Source organism: Lactuca saligna, chromosome 4, assembly GCF_052625555.1.
Source record: "Lactuca saligna cultivar CGN05327 chromosome 4, ASM5262555v1, whole genome shotgun sequence".
NCBI lineage: Eukaryota > Viridiplantae > Streptophyta > Magnoliopsida > Asterales > Asteraceae > Lactuca > Lactuca saligna.
In genome coordinates, this window is record NC_136420.1 from 287,612,529 (window position 1) to 287,628,192 (window position 15,664).

General features: G+C 38.5%; 1 long non-coding RNA gene and 2 pseudogenes across 2 annotated transcripts; all 3 read right to left on the reverse strand.

Moving 5' to 3' along the window:
• Positions 1-9,774: 9,774 nt before the first annotated feature.
• LOC145043754 (uncharacterized) lies at positions 9,775-10,466 on the reverse strand. Its single transcript, XR_013681134.1, has 3 exons — positions 10,398-10,466; positions 10,189-10,244; positions 9,775-10,044 (listed from the first exon to the last, which is right to left on the reverse strand). It is a non-coding gene; the product is annotated as an uncharacterized LOC145043754 (long non-coding RNA).
• Positions 10,467-11,207: 741 nt separating this feature from the next.
• LOC145040743 (pre-mRNA-processing factor 39-1 pseudogene) lies at positions 11,208-12,249 on the reverse strand (annotated as a pseudogene). The gene is made up of 3 exons (XR_013679904.1): positions 12,227-12,249; positions 11,715-11,882; positions 11,208-11,622 (listed from the first exon to the last, which is right to left on the reverse strand). The product of XR_013679904.1 is annotated as a pre-mRNA-processing factor 39-1 pseudogene (transcript).
• Positions 12,250-12,269: 20 nt separating this feature from the next.
• LOC145043753 (putative pectin methylesterase CGR3) lies at positions 12,270-13,525 on the reverse strand (annotated as a pseudogene).
• Positions 13,526-15,664: the final 2,139 nt, after the last annotated feature.

The window sequence follows — 15,664 nt, forward strand, 5'->3', positions numbered from 1 at the left end:
AAGAAATGGCTGAGGATAGGGCCAAATGCAAGGAAGCAACAAAAGTTTCGTGCATTTTTACTGAGTTGCAGTGGTTCTATGAGGACTATTGGCACTACGAGATGTTCCAAGACTTGATGGAAAAGTACCATCAATGAGCATGTCAAGAGAGGTATGAAATAGTCACCTCTTTCATAACAACTAAGATGAAGGATGGAGAGTCCATCATGACCCACCTGCAAAGGATGCATAGGTATGTGGATCGATTGCTCAAGTTGAATGTCAACTTTGATGAAGAGCTGGCTACAGACATAGTCTTACACTCTTTTCCTCCTTGTTATGATCAGTTTAATATGACTTATCATCTAAGCAAGGAGGAAGTCTCCTTCAGAAAACTTCAAGGTCTGTTAAGAACTGCTGAAAGTGGATTAAAAGGAAAAAGTGTTGAATCCACTCCTACTGCTACCCCCAGTCCAGGCTATTGGACATGGAAAGGGGAAGAAGAGGAAAACTCCCTCAAAGAACTAGAAGGGAAAGTCTCATGATGGATCTTCTACTAGTGGATCCAAAGGTAAAACCATTTCTGCCCCTCCCTCCTTAGATCCAAAAGAAGCAATGTGCTTCTATTGTCGTGATAAGGGGCATTGGAAACGAAGACGTCTAAAGTACTTGTAGGACATCAAGGATGAGAAGATAATTCCCACCTTCTCAGGTATTTATATTATTCTTTCAAAAAACTCATCACATGCTAGTTCTTGGGTCCTTGATACAGGATGTGGTTTTCATATTTGTTCTAACTTGCAGGGACTAAGAAGAAGTAAGGATGTCGAGCATGGGAAGATGAACCAGATAATGGGCAATAGGAAGTCATCTCTTGTTACCAAGATCAGAGTTTACTCTTTAGTTCTTAATATTGGGTTAGGTTTAGATTTTAATGATTGTTGCTACTCGTCAGAAATGATAAGGAATATTATTTATTTTCATGGTTTGTACAAACAAGGATTTAGATATTCATTAAATAATGAAAGTGGTTCTATAAATGTGTCACACCCCAAAACTGAGAACGGCGGAATACGTTCTGGGGTGGAGGACGTCATGTCAAGTATCACAACATATACAGTATAGTAATCAAACTACAACAATCATTGAATTAATAGTAATAATTTTACATAGGTTACATTTCATAGCAACATCAAAGTAAATACAGAACATAACATAGATGCAGCTTGGTTCTAGGCTGACTTCACAAAAGCTCCCGAGATGTACCTGTCTATCGATGACCTGAGAATACAAGTTATTTTGAAAGCGAGTATCAACATTTTTATAATGCTTGTAAGTTCATAAGTATTTAATGACATTAGTATAAATACACATTTTTATTCAAAATAACCTATTGAAAGATGGTAGTTTAGAATCTACAAAGTGTTAGAGTTCTTTCCAGAAAATCCTATATTTTCTAAATAAAAGCAGTCTTCTACCAAGACTCAATCGTTCTATATTTAAACCGATAAGTATCTTTATCAAAAGTAGTCTTCTACCAAGACCCGACAGTTTTATGTTTTAAGGAGTAATTTCCCCAAAATACTATCATTACCAAAGTATAGTTTTTACTTTAAAGGGATTGGGAGAAAATCACAAGTAAAAGTAATAGGGGAAAATAATATATACCTCAGCAGTAACACTGTTGGCTTTAAGCAAATGGAACATAGACTCCAAGAGGGTATCAAATGAACAATATGCCTGACTCAGTCTAAAGGTGAATAAAACATAGACTCCAGGAGGGTATTGAATGAACGATACACCTGGCTCAGTCTAAAGGTGAATAAAACATAGACTCCAGGAGGGTATCGAATGAACTATACGTCTAGCTCAGTCTAAAGGTGAATAAAAGGGTTGAATGTGATCTCGTATGTAACCATGCTGATTGAGGATAGAGTATCTGATGACCCTCCAGGTCACGCGTAGAGTTAGTGACATTATGTCACCCATAGGCCTTATCGGCTCGGACTGTAGCTAGCAGTCAGGGTGCGGGAGTGCCTGTCTCATATAGATCTATACACATGATGTTCTCTCTCCCTCCAGGAGACTCTGGTTACACGGCGATGGCGCTATGAAGCATCGTATCGGGAAATAGTGCGTGACATTCTATTTAAAGTTATATAGTACTAGTATAGACTCAGGAATGAACTGACTCTTGTGGAATTCTTCGTACTAGAAAGAGTAAATAGAATCTCCTACCTATTCCTATAATAGTTACTTGGGTGCTAGAAATATGAATAATGGAAGGATCCTTTGCTACCCAAAGGAGATGAACTGGCTAAGAGAGCTTTATGACCATATACGTATACATGATATATAACTAATATTTAAACGACCTTCGGACGGATAACCGAAACCTTAAACCACATCCAAACGAGAAAAGGAATTCCAGCGGGTTAGCCTTCCTAAGTCCTTTAAACATTACTTATATAACTATACATATACAATCATGCATATAACAGTATAAAAGTATAAAAGAAGCTTTGGTAAAACCTTTGGAAAACTTTACAATTAAGAATTTATAACTTGATGTTAGTTTATAAAACAAGCCTTGAAATCTTTGGAAAATCTTTGATAATCTAAAATAGAAATTTATACTTTAAAACAAGATTTGAAAATGAGATTTGAAAACCTTCAGCTGGATAAAGAAGTTTGACAAGCAAAATCTATTTTACTATATAGTTATTAATCACATGTGATTTATCTAATAACTGTATATTTCAACTTGTATTCCGCCCCCTTTCCCATAAAAGCAGTTAAAATCGTTTAAAAAGGTTAATTCAGGGGTATGAACTCACCTGACGTCGGTGATTCAGATGGACGGATGTTATAGGATACTATGTGTCAATTGAGGACTTGAACACACACTCGGATCCTATTTGACAAGTAATGATACATTTAAGTATCTAGTTAGTCATTTAACAACCAATTATGCAAGTAAGGACATCCTAAAGCATGGAAACACTTTACCACAAGTTCTAGGAGTACCGAGGGTTGCTTATAAAGAGAGTATGGCCTCACATTGGAGTTTACTCCTCAAATGGTGGCCCTTAGGGGTGTTTACGGTTTCTGTACCATAAACCCCATGAGTTTACGGCCATAAACTCATGGTAGTGGTGTCATGGGGTGTTTAAAGGTCTTATCTCACTCAAGGAATTATGCTAGACTCGAATCAAGGGCTATGGAAGTGACTAGGGCTCAAAATGGACACTTTTTGGAGTTTACGGTCTTTGGACAACTCCCTTGGGAGTTTACGGTCGTAAACACATGGGTTTACGGTCGTAAACTCATGGATGAAGTGTTGTAAAAACACTAGATTAAGTGTTATATGAACAAATCTAGGCAAGAAACACTTACGTTTTGGTGGATTTGATGGAAAAGAAATATGATACTTGAGAGGATTTCTTGACTGTTCTTGAGGTTGAAGTTGGAAAAATGAGAGAAAATGACTAAGTGTCATATTTATACTCTTGGGGGTTTGCGGTCGTAAACTCCGAGTTTATGTCCGTAAACTCCAAATTTTTGGAGTTTCGCGACCTACGTTAAACACGGCAACTCTAACTTTATACTTCCTTATTTTTGGTTCGCTTGACGAATATTATTTAAAATATTCCAACGGGATTAAATCCGGCCAAAAATGTTTGGAGATGAATTTGGCTAATTTTTGAAGTGCTTAAATGCGGAATTTATACAAATAAAAATTCCGAGTTGTCACATCACCCCCCCCCCCCCCCCCGTTAGAGGGAATTTCGTCCCGAAATTAGAGTTTAGGCAAGGAAGTAGGCATGAACAATCGAGTAAAGAGATGAGGGTACTTCCTATTTGGTTGGTCCCCGCGCTCCCAAGTGAACTCCGGTCTTCGCTTGGCATTCCAGCGAACCTTTACTAACGGGATGTGTATTCGCTTCGTTCGCTTGACCTTTCGGTCCATGATCCCTATAGGTTCTTCTATGAAGCTAGACTCTCATCGATTTCGATCTTGACGAGTGGGGTTTCGAGAGTCGCATCGGACAAGCACTCTCTTAATTCTAAGACGTGGTTAGATTTGGGTGGATTTCACGTAGTTCCAAAGGTAGCCGAAGTCCGACGGGGTTGGACTAATTCTTATCAAGAATTTCAGATGGCCCTAAACTCTTTGGAAGATAGAGACTTTAAGTACTTAGAACATAATGTACTTACATGGTTAGATCATCACTCGACGTGATCACCATTCTGAAGTTCTAAAAGTTCTCACATATTGAGGGTGTAGTTCTCCGGGTTGGTTCTTAGAAGGCTCAGGTTATCCTCGGATTCGTATTTCCTACTGATTGGATCTCGGAGGTTTTCTAGATCATAGGATGTATTGGCTACACACTGGCATCTATTGGTTACGGGGCATCTATCTCGATTCAGTGCAAAAATGGACCTGTACTTCTGACTCTCGAGGTGTTTTTATCGGAAAATCTCAAAATCAGTGAGATAGGGTTTTACCAGACGATGTTTAGAGAGTTATAGTTTTCATCATAGTCTAACTGATGCTTTCACAATATGAATCCTAACTGGAAAGAATCATGCTCTTACTCGCTTCGCTGTTCCATGGATATCAGTGTCTGATCAGGGCTAACTTAGCCTTTAGAGATTTTCTGAAGTGTTGGACTATTTCTGGAAGTGGTTCTACTATCTCTGTAGGGATAGTATTCCTTGGAACACCTAGTAGTCCAACGAATCTCTAAGACATGCCTCATTCTCTAAGGTGTCGGCTCTTTCCAGTTTGTGGGAAGCGCGCGTTCTTGTATAACCCATCGAGTAACACCTAGACTGGTGTCTAGTCTACAATCTCTTCATGATATGGGTTATAAGGCTTAACGCAACATACCATTTTACTTTATTTAAGTATTCTTGGTTGTAGAGGTGGTTATGTGGTTTAGGACATTCTAGTGTTCACTCCGATGAATGCAGTCAATCGTCTAATGGGTGTTGGTGACTTCTCTCGCATGAGGAGGAGGTGTGTCCTAGGCACTACTCGTCTGTAACGGGATGGACGAAGTGCTAGTATCTTCTGCAACTACTCTTCCGGTGTTTCAGAGTTTCCTCGATCTAGATTAAATCTAGAGAGTACAGGGTTCCGCCACTCGGAACTTCTAATTTCCTCATCCACTCTTCTCAGAGTTTAACCTGTCATAACTTTCAGGTTTTCTAGGATCTCTGCTAAGATGCTTAACTTGTGGGGTTTACGCATGAATGGATGGTCGCAGTCAATGTTTGACTCTTATGACTCGAGTTACTTTTCCTAGCCGAGGGTGTTAGCTACTATGTTGGCTCAACCGGGATGATGACAAATTTCCCATTTGTGGTCATTTTAGTAGCTTGACCCGCAGTGGTTCTCTTTACTCAAGCTCCTTTTCTATGGGATAGGATGAAGGGTCTTATTATAAGGTCCATGGTAATCCTCATATTCGGCTTAATCACTAATACTCGATGTATGCAAGTCGTATATAACTGAGATCGACGGGATGTTCAATTATGTGGCCCCACCCCAGACCCACAATCCAACGAGGAACAGGGAGTAGCGAGGAAGCACACATCTTAAATCTTATTGATCTAAATTATATACCACTCTAATGCATATATTCAGTGGTAATAAGTTAATTCCATGAGTTCCTTCTCTTGATTCACCAACCTGATAGTGAGGTGCTAAAGGTCTTTCTGGGGGATCTACTGAGTGGGCCTCGGGCGGTTATTGTCTTCTGGGATGCTTGCAGTGCCTTTCGCTTCGGGTTCTATCTGTCTAAGGAGGGGTTGGTTAAAAACGTGCGATACCCTTCTCCTGGGTATTTCGGAAAGTTTTAGATAAGAGAGACGACCGACGGATTGCGTTAGGTTTTATTATTAAGTTCGGAAGAACCTTTATTTAACGAACTGACTATGGTGAAAGTTTTCTTTACACAGCACTAGGAATTTACACCTGGTTGCACTAAGTCAAATCATGATTGATGAATGTGTCGAAGTTGACATACATCGACATGATATGGAATGAAGGTCGATAGGACCGTGTGCTGAACGGGCACACAAGTTCTTGGCGTCTCGGGTTTCGTCCATGGTATCACTGTCGCGGATACTTGGACTGATAGAATCGATGCGAAACTCTAGGGGGGTCCCGATGTTTTGGAATAATGTACTTTTCATGAATGGATTTTCTACGAGGCCTCTCTATAATCGCCTAGTATACACCAGTCATGTATAATTAAGGTGGAAAGGACTGTTGATTGAGGGACTCCGCCCTAAATCCACAACCCAACGAGGAACAGAAAATAAGGCAACATCACTCACTCGAGGTCTATCAATCTTAATTATACATGACCTTAACGTATATATCAAGCCATTATAGCTTTACCTGATGGATTTTTGAATTTTACAATAGTGTTGCGACTTTCGCCTTAACGAGAGAGTAATTACAATTAGAATTAATCATTTAATGTTTTTGGTTAATTATTTAGGATTGAGAGACGTACCAACATTCTACTAGGTTCCTTGACGCTTCTCCCTAGGCATTAGGGTTAGACTCCCCCTGCGCCCTTGTCGTTTCTTTCAGTTGGGCAGTCCCGTTTGGAGTGCCCAATCTCATCACATAGATGGCATACTGGACTGTAACATCCGGACTTTTGCCAGGTATCATGTAAATTGAATTTTGTTAAATTGTGAGGGGGACTCGGCGAGTTGGAGCTCAGACTCGCCGAGTAGAGACGCGGATTGGACGATGGATCGCGCCTGGACTCGGCGAGTCCAGGATATGGACTCGGCGAGTCTGCGCTGTGTAGTGAAACCCTAAATTTCCGGGTTTGAGACCTATTTAAAGGGCCTTATGGCCGTCATTTGTGCTCACCCAACCCTTAGAGAGAAACCCTTGAGTGCTTGGACGATTTGAGAGAGAGAGGAGCATTTCTTGACCTTGTGTGTGTGCCATTTAGCAAGAAGGAGGTGATCCTAGGCAAGAGGAAGCAAAGGAGGTTGCTATTTCGTGGATTTGGAGCCTAGATCATCAATCTAGAGGTATGATTTCGGTTTATATTCTGTTTGGTGAAGCATTATGCGATTTAGGGCTTATTATGGTCATTTATGGGATGATTTGATGCCCAATAGTTCCCTCCTTGTGCTGAGGTTTTGGATCTGGATCCATAGAGGTCCAGAGAGCCTCACTCATCAAGCTTTTTGTATGGCAATGGATTTTATGACCTTGTGTTGTAGTATTTGAGTCAAAAACATCATATATGGTCATATAGAGGTTGTATGTGCATCAAGATTGTAACTTTACGTGCTAAATGAGCTTGGAAGGAATGGATCTATGGGTTAATTGACTGGATCTGACCTTATGAGCAAGTTTGAGTCATTGCATGGCACGGACTCGCCGAGTCTGAAGAACAGACTCGGCGAGTAGCATGAATGTTGCCCGACCACACAGTGAGTGGTCTTGCCGAGTTGGTGAGGGTGGACTCAGTGAGTCAGGGGAGAGTCAGAGTGGACAGGTGGACTGAGTCAAACTGGACTCGCCGAGTTGTTCTTGAGACTCGGCGAGTTGAGTCGTGGTGGCCCCACAACTCATGCCAGGTGGAACTCATCGAGTTGGGTGAATGCTCGACGTGTCAAGGGAGGATTCCAGGGAAATTGGTGTATACGCTCAGACTCGCCGAGTCGCTATAGCGCACTCGCCGAGTCCGGTCAAAGTTGACCGTTGACCAGCGTTGACCTAAGTTGACTTGTTATAGTATGGTCAACCCTAGTTGGGAAAGTGTTAATTAGAGATGTATTGTGCTATAGGAGGACTATAGCTCGGCAGATCGAGTGATTAGCGATTTCAGATTTACGACTTACCGAGATACACGAGGTGAGTCTTCTCATTATACTTTACCTTGAGTAGGTAACCAGAGTTATGTGATAGAGTATTTGTATGCTATGTATGTTATGTGTTGTACTGCATTATTTCTATGTGATTTATGTTGTGCATGTTTACAGAGTTAGAACCTGAGGGTTCACAGAGTTTGGGTGCACGGACCCACAGAGTTATAGCCTCGAGTGGCTAATATGTGTTATATGTGGTATTTTGGGGAACTCACTAAGCCTTGTGCTTACAGTGTTTGATGTTATTGTTTCAGGTACTAGTGACGATCGCGGGAAGGCGCCGGCTTGATCCGTACACACACACGCTCGGAGTTTGATATTATGATCTTGGGATTTTGTATTGTCTTGTTTGGGATAATTAAAATGGTTGTTTTTATGAATATCGATGGAATTATGTTTTATAAAAATTGAAAATTTTGTTTTGAAATTTACGGTGTTACATGGACTGGTCGCCACATTGGTGGTTGATGTGATGAACTCAACCGGGGCTCTGCAGGTACGAGAGGTATGCCCCCTTCATATTACACTGAACGTAAAGGAGTTCTCGACAGATACCAAGATGATGGTAGCTACACTTGCTGCAACGGGGAAGGTTTCCTAAGTATGGTCTTCTTGAAGTCGGGATGGAAGGGTTGACAGGGGTATTGACTACCTCAGCTCGTTGCCATTTGGAAGGTCCTTGAGTCAAGGTACTTCCCTCTTCGCTCTTGAACTTTCTTTTAAGTGGATCTGGTTGAGGTTCTTGGGTGGCTGGATACGCAGGTGTTGGTTGCTGTTGTCTATTGCTTTGATCGGCAATCCCGATAGGGCTCCTGCTAACATTGGCGTTGCTAGCGTTCAGGTGAGCCATGACAGCTGCTACGGCTGCTAAAGCTGCAACTTGAAACGTAGCTTCATCGAATAAGAGAGTCGGTGCTTTGCCAGCGGGCTGGTTACGCTTCTTTGGAGGCATGGTTTTCCTACACGAAAAAGGAACACAAGCTGATGGGAGACGATGATTAACTCTAGGCGTATCTATCCTTACTATAATATGCATAATTTTTTCCCACGCCTTGGATATTGGTTATCTGAGTGTCGACCTACATCCCTATGATGCAGTCCGGGTATCAAGGTAGGATTAAGAGTATCAGAAAGCCATAAGATGGGAGTCGTTCCTACTAAGTTATCCTTATACTGGAGAGATTCGATCTCCGGTTTTGGAAAGATTTAAGGACAGTTCGGAACGAAGATCACGGAATAAAAGGCTCATGAAGACTTATGGCTAGACACTCTTAATAGAGGTTTTGGGATCCGATCTAATCGTATTACTTGCGACGGGGAAAGGCGATTTGCCTAGCACATAGTGTGAGTAGTGTAATCACTAACTCACTAAATTCACTACTAGAAAAACACCCTTTTACGACGCTCATTGCGCGTCGTAAAAGGCTCAGACGACGCGCAAATGCGCGTCAAGGAAGGCCCTGTCATAAAGAGAGACGACGCGCATTTACGATGCTCATTTACGACGCATAATTACGACGCACGTTTACGACACGCAATGCGTATCAAGGAAGGCCATATCATAAAGGAAGACGACACGCATTCGCGTGTCGTAACCTTACGACGCACGTGTTAATGACACGCAATGCGTATCAAGAAAGCCCCTGTCAAGAAAGGCCATGTCATAAATGAAGATGACACACATTTTTGCGTATCATAATTTTAAATATATAGAAAATATATTATTTATAGATTTACTAATTTTCAAATTAAATAATACATTAAAAATCTCATAATACAAAATAAAATACCATAAATAACAAAGATAATTCATTTCACTAATATGTCAAATACAAATAATTATTCCAAAAGTGAGTAAATGGTATAAAAAATGAACTCATTTATATACAATTGCATCATCTAGCTTACTATGTGCCAACAACTCTCTGTGTGTTTACTTTTGCTTGAGTCTCGTTTCCTCCAAAGCTTCTAACCATGCCAAAATATGATATCTTGAGTCTTGTTTCAAGAACCAAAATCACCTTCAATCACCCAATTAAACTCTAATGTTGGTAGACTGAGAGTTCCAGAATCAAGTTTACATCCATCACCTTCAATTACCCAATTAAACTCTCGATCTTCTGTTGTTTGAAAGAAATTGGTGTTTGTAATCTATGAACAAAAAACGCAAAGACCAAGGTTAACATTTGCTATATAGAAAGCACAACTGGACATATGAATTTATAATACGCAACATAAACATTTTCATGAAAATGATCGATATAGACAAATAAGTAAGAGTGATGATATTGATACCTTAATTACACCATTGGTGAACGAAATTTTAATTGGTTGATAGCAATACTTGACCTCTGAAAACAAATAAACAAAGGATCGCATCATAATTAGCTCAATGAAGTAATTCTTATACATTGTCTCTACCAAAAGATTCATCATGGAAACATTTTTGTTGGAAATAACTAAACGAAAACCTAAATACTAAGAAAAAAAATTATAGTTATCACCATTTAGAGCAGGATGAGGAGTCCGATCAAGCCATATGAGACCATTTAAGCAGAAATTTAAGTCATTTGGTGTATCTCCAGAAGAGACTATTAACCGACATCCATTTATTTATTTAAAAAATATTAATAACTTACTGCTTTATATGCTCCAGAAGAGACTATTAATCGACATCCATCAATCTCCATTGTTCTCTGGCATAGCATTGGAAGCAAGAACCAAACTGAATAAAAGGAGCTATAAACAAAAATTATGACATTTATTTTCTAAACTTAGTAATAAATGAGAAATAAAAAGAGCCAAACCTTTGTTCATCTTCACCTTCAACTAAAACCATATAACCTAACTTAGTAATAAATGAGAAATAAAATGGATGAATATGAAAATTGTTTGTTGGAATGTAAGGTAATATGATCATTTAGTTTCACTTTGAAGGTTTATTCAGTCCAGCAAAAAAAGGACTTTATATATGCAGCACTTTATCCAGATATGCAACATTAAGTCACTGTACACATACATAACTTACTGGGGAAAAAAATAAACAACCCTTAAGTGATTTTAATTTTTACCAGGCGGTAATTGCTCCTTCAATGTTTCCATTGTGTTCTCTAAATCTAGCAACAAAAAGATGAATCTCTGGTTGCTTCTGTAAATAAATAAATAAATAAATAAATAAACAAAATCAACTTTTACTAAAAGAAGTTTACAGAACACATGCCAACAGAAATTGAGATTGCATATAACTTACTTTAACAAACTCATGGGTAGCACGAGCAAGGTCATTTTCGGCAACATCCATATTTTTTCTAGCTTCCATGCACAAAACATAACATATCTAATACTCGTGATAATTTGCACAAGCAATCAGACATCTTTCATATAGTTTGATTACTTTGTTCAAGTCATCACATCCTTCAATGAAATCAAGGTAGTTATGCCAGTTTTCAAGCTCTGTAACATTAAGTGGCCTGAAATGATAATAATGTCTCCTGATGGCTGTTTCAAAATCTATGATTTTAGAATCGAAATCCTTAGTTTTTTTTATAAAGTTCTTCTCTAAGGGAAATATAGGTCTCCAACTCTTTAGCTTCCGCTAATCCATCATTCGGATGGATCTCACCCTCACTTTCTTGATTCTTGAATTCCCCTTTTGCCCTTGCTGCAGCTTCAAGTTCTTCAGCTGTTCTCAGTTCTGATAAAGGGTGACTAGCAGCTAATTCCCTAAAGCTGTTAAAAGTATTAAAAAAAAGTAGAATGAAAATATGTGGCTTGAGTAATTAAAGAAAGATTGTGTTGAAAAAACATATATCAATCATCACCTGTTGAAATACCGATCCAACTGCTGATTAGGAATCTCCAATATACGTGTGTAAATCATGGCAAGATTCGACCATTTCTGTAGTTGATACTCATATTCAATGTATTTATCCCACAAAGAAAATGAAAGATAAATAGTTCCAACATAGACTAGACCCCGTTCAAATAGCCTTAAAAAATATCATAAATAAAATATTTAGTAATATTAACCATAGATTATGGACTACAATAATAGCTATAATGTCCCTGTATGCAAAATAGCTCCATTAAATGAGCATGACATTTTCCAAATGTACACACAAAACACTGAATTTACCTTCCCCCAATAAAAATCATATAATGTCTGAGAAAGGTACTAAAAACAGTCTAAAAATAATCATTTGTTCCAACAAAACAATCTTAAAAAAAAAACATGAAAATAAGAGTGTAATAATAATATACATCTTCTTCATAAAAAAAAATCCAAGTTGTTGTGTATGCATGATATTTGAGGTATATAGTTTACCATTTTTACCTTTTACCTTTTCCATATTTCATATTTCATCAAAATATTAAATTCAATGGAGTGATTTGAGATGGAAATTTTGACACGTTGACTGGTATGCCTTTTTGGCTGCAGCCAATTCGAATTTTTTAGTAGCAACTTCATTTTCTTCTAATTTGTCTGAACAAAAAACCGAATCCACCACGAAGAGCTTCGCAATTTCGCCTATTATAAATATATATAAATTCATTTTTTATTATTCAATGTTTCTTTAAATTTTAAATTTGAAGTAATTGGGATCAAGTAATATAAGAGAGGACTTACAGGGCGACCAAATTTGGACATTTCAGCCACTTTAACTTTACGTTGACCAGGATACCCTTTATCAAAATAAAATCAACATTATTTTTATAAAATATAAGTGAATAATTGCTAAAAAAAAGAAAAAAAAAACACACCAGAGAGAATAACAAATCCATCTGAAGATAGTCTTGATAATTATGGAAGAGTTTTGTTGAGGTACCTTGGTGAAAAATAGTCAAGAGCATCCGAAACAATAACAAGAGAAAATGATTATGATTTATAAGGAAGAGGATACTTAATATCAGCAACACAAACAATCCATTTTCTTGTAAGGCTTTTGCAGTTTGCATCACTTTCATCTAAATCATAACGTTCAAGACCCCATGCTTCTGTATCTTCATCTTTCAATAATTTGAAATCACTGAACATGAATCGGGACCCATGTGTAGAACTTTATGCATGCTGTCAGCATATGCTTTTTTTAGATATGGTAATGCTTGATTAATCTCTGCTGAACATGAAACACCACCTGCATATTCAACATATCAGAAAATTTATAATCATTCAGTAGATAACTGATTGTTATTATTATCTTAAATGGTTTACCTTCAAGCCTACTTAGAGCCACTTTATCAATATTTCTTCCACCTATTGTTACAAAGATAATTTTGATATAAGTTGAGATAGGAGAAGATAGAATTTTTTTAGCCAAAAGAAATTCATATGTACTAACCTGAACCACTATAAACATAGCCAATTATGAGAAAAGCTCCCTGAATGTGTTGAGAGAAGGGAAAGTCTCACTCAGTATTTTTTTTTAAGAAGAGAAGAAGAGTATCAAAGGTATGAATCATGAGTAACAGATGTTACAGTAGATGCAAAAGCTTTAAGAGGTGTGATTACCACAAGAACAAGGCCAATGGATAAGAAAGGGGAAGGGCGTGATTTTGGATTTAAGGATCCCCTAAAGGGAATGCCAGTTCCATCACCCAAACACCTTGATAAACTAGCTGGCCTCCTTGACATCTCTATATGTTGTGATTCACCTGCAGAAAAATGTTTAACTCGTTTTATTATGAATTGAATTGAGTTATCTGAACTGAAACATTGGTAACTTTGAAAGATCAATCGATCCAATATTAGTGACAAATGGGGTGTTCCACAATTTAATTCAATAGCTGAGATTTTAGTATCCTAAATGGCTAAATCAATCCGTTAATTTTAATTGTTCTGAAGCTGATGAACATTTCACTAATTTAAACTAACATAGTCGTTTCCAAAACATGCTGATGGATAGTTTTACTTGGGATAATTATGCAGTTAAAATAAGCAAGACTCAAAATCCTCTTTGAAGAAAAACGAGAGAACATAAGTGTCCCAAACTAATACATTAAGCGACTTGACCATTTGGTATCAATGTATGACGAAAACCTAACGCGGAATTCTTCAAATCGTTTTTAGCCCAGCAAAACAAGCAATCAACCAATTTTCGTTACCACTCAATACACATAACAAAAAATTCACTAGAATCGATCAATTCAAAAGCATTAATCAACTGTTTTTTGACATAATTCATTGTTCATGCTGCTATATTCCTCGAATTTAACAAGCAGATAATCAACAATTGATTGAACAACTTATCGTAATGCGAGAAACAAACAAACCACAGTGCGTGAGTGATGATTAGATAGAGAAAGAGAAAGAGTGTATGTGTGTATGTGTAACCTTTTTGCTGAGAAGTTGAAGGTTTTTGGTGTAGCTATGAGGTGCGACGGTCTCCATCCGGTGGTGGCTTCACAGGGAGGCGATGGATAATGGCGGTGAGCATGGAGGACTCGTTACTTGAGGAACTAAAGATTGAGAGAAGTAGATGGAGGGTTTATGAACCGAAACCCTAGTTCCAACAATAGTCGTGGTTCCAAGAACTGTACCCCTTTGATTTCAATTTCATGGCCCGGTGACCAAAAAACCTTCGATTTCACTAAGAACCAGAACCCTAGTTCCAACAATAGTCGGTTTTGTGGCCCTATATAGAATTTAGGCATGAGACTCCTTGATTTCTGCCGACTGGGATGGGAGAAAGGAGAAGCACATCGTGGTTCGTTTTTTGGATATTTGACTGAGCAAATTAGAGCGGGGGAAGAGAATAGGTGGAGACATCGGTTGGAGATCAGAGATTTGGTGATGTTGTGATGATGTTGTGGGAGAAAAGAGCAATGACGGTGAGAGAGACATCGTGGCTCTCCGATTGAAGGTTTTTTTTGGTATTTGATTGAGAGAGAGAGAGAGAGAGAGAGAAGAACGATTGAAAGAAGGTAGAGGAGAACATGGCGGCTTTTCAAACTTTTGGAATTTCATTTCCCCCGCGAACTTCTAAAACGCGTGTTTACGAAAAAAAAATATAAAGCGACGTGTGCACAAGACACACATTTTATCATATGCGCCCTCCGTGTTTTTTTTTGGACACTAATTTTAGGGTACGCACAAATGCGTGCCCTCTATTCTTCAAATTTTATAAGAGATGACAATTTTTTTTGGATGCTCGCTTTTGTGTATCGTAAATCACTGCGTGTCATTGTTTGTGCGTCATTAAAGGTTGTTTTTCTAGTAGTGATTGTATTATTTTATGGGTGTATTAGCGCGACGATAACGAGGAAAAGACACTTCTCGGGTTCCATGTATTGGCTCCCTCTGTCTACCTCTTATCCTTGGCTGGGACAGACGTTGGTTTTCTTCGGGTAGTTACCTAGGGTTCTTTTCTCGTGTAAACATATTGAATTTCTACTCCGTCTTCCTTCCGATTCTGACTCTGAGTGTCATCGCTGCCTTACTTCTGATCCTGACCCTGAGCGTCATCGCTTCATGATGAATGACTGGAAATCTCAGAAGTTCAGGCGAATTTCCCACCGATGTCCCTAAAAGGTATAGTGGTGGTTTCAATAGTCTCCTCCTAGTTCATTTATTTCCGAACTGGAAATCTTCTCAATGAACCTCTTCTGGGTCTGAATCAACTCTTGTGTCGAACACTGAGGTGGATAAGGTTCTCTAGAGGGTTTTGTGCGAGAATGGAAATGTTTAAGGAATCCTAAGAGATTATTAAAATATTTCACTCGGTGATCCATATCGAATCCTACTACAATTACATAAGGTACACAAATTATATAT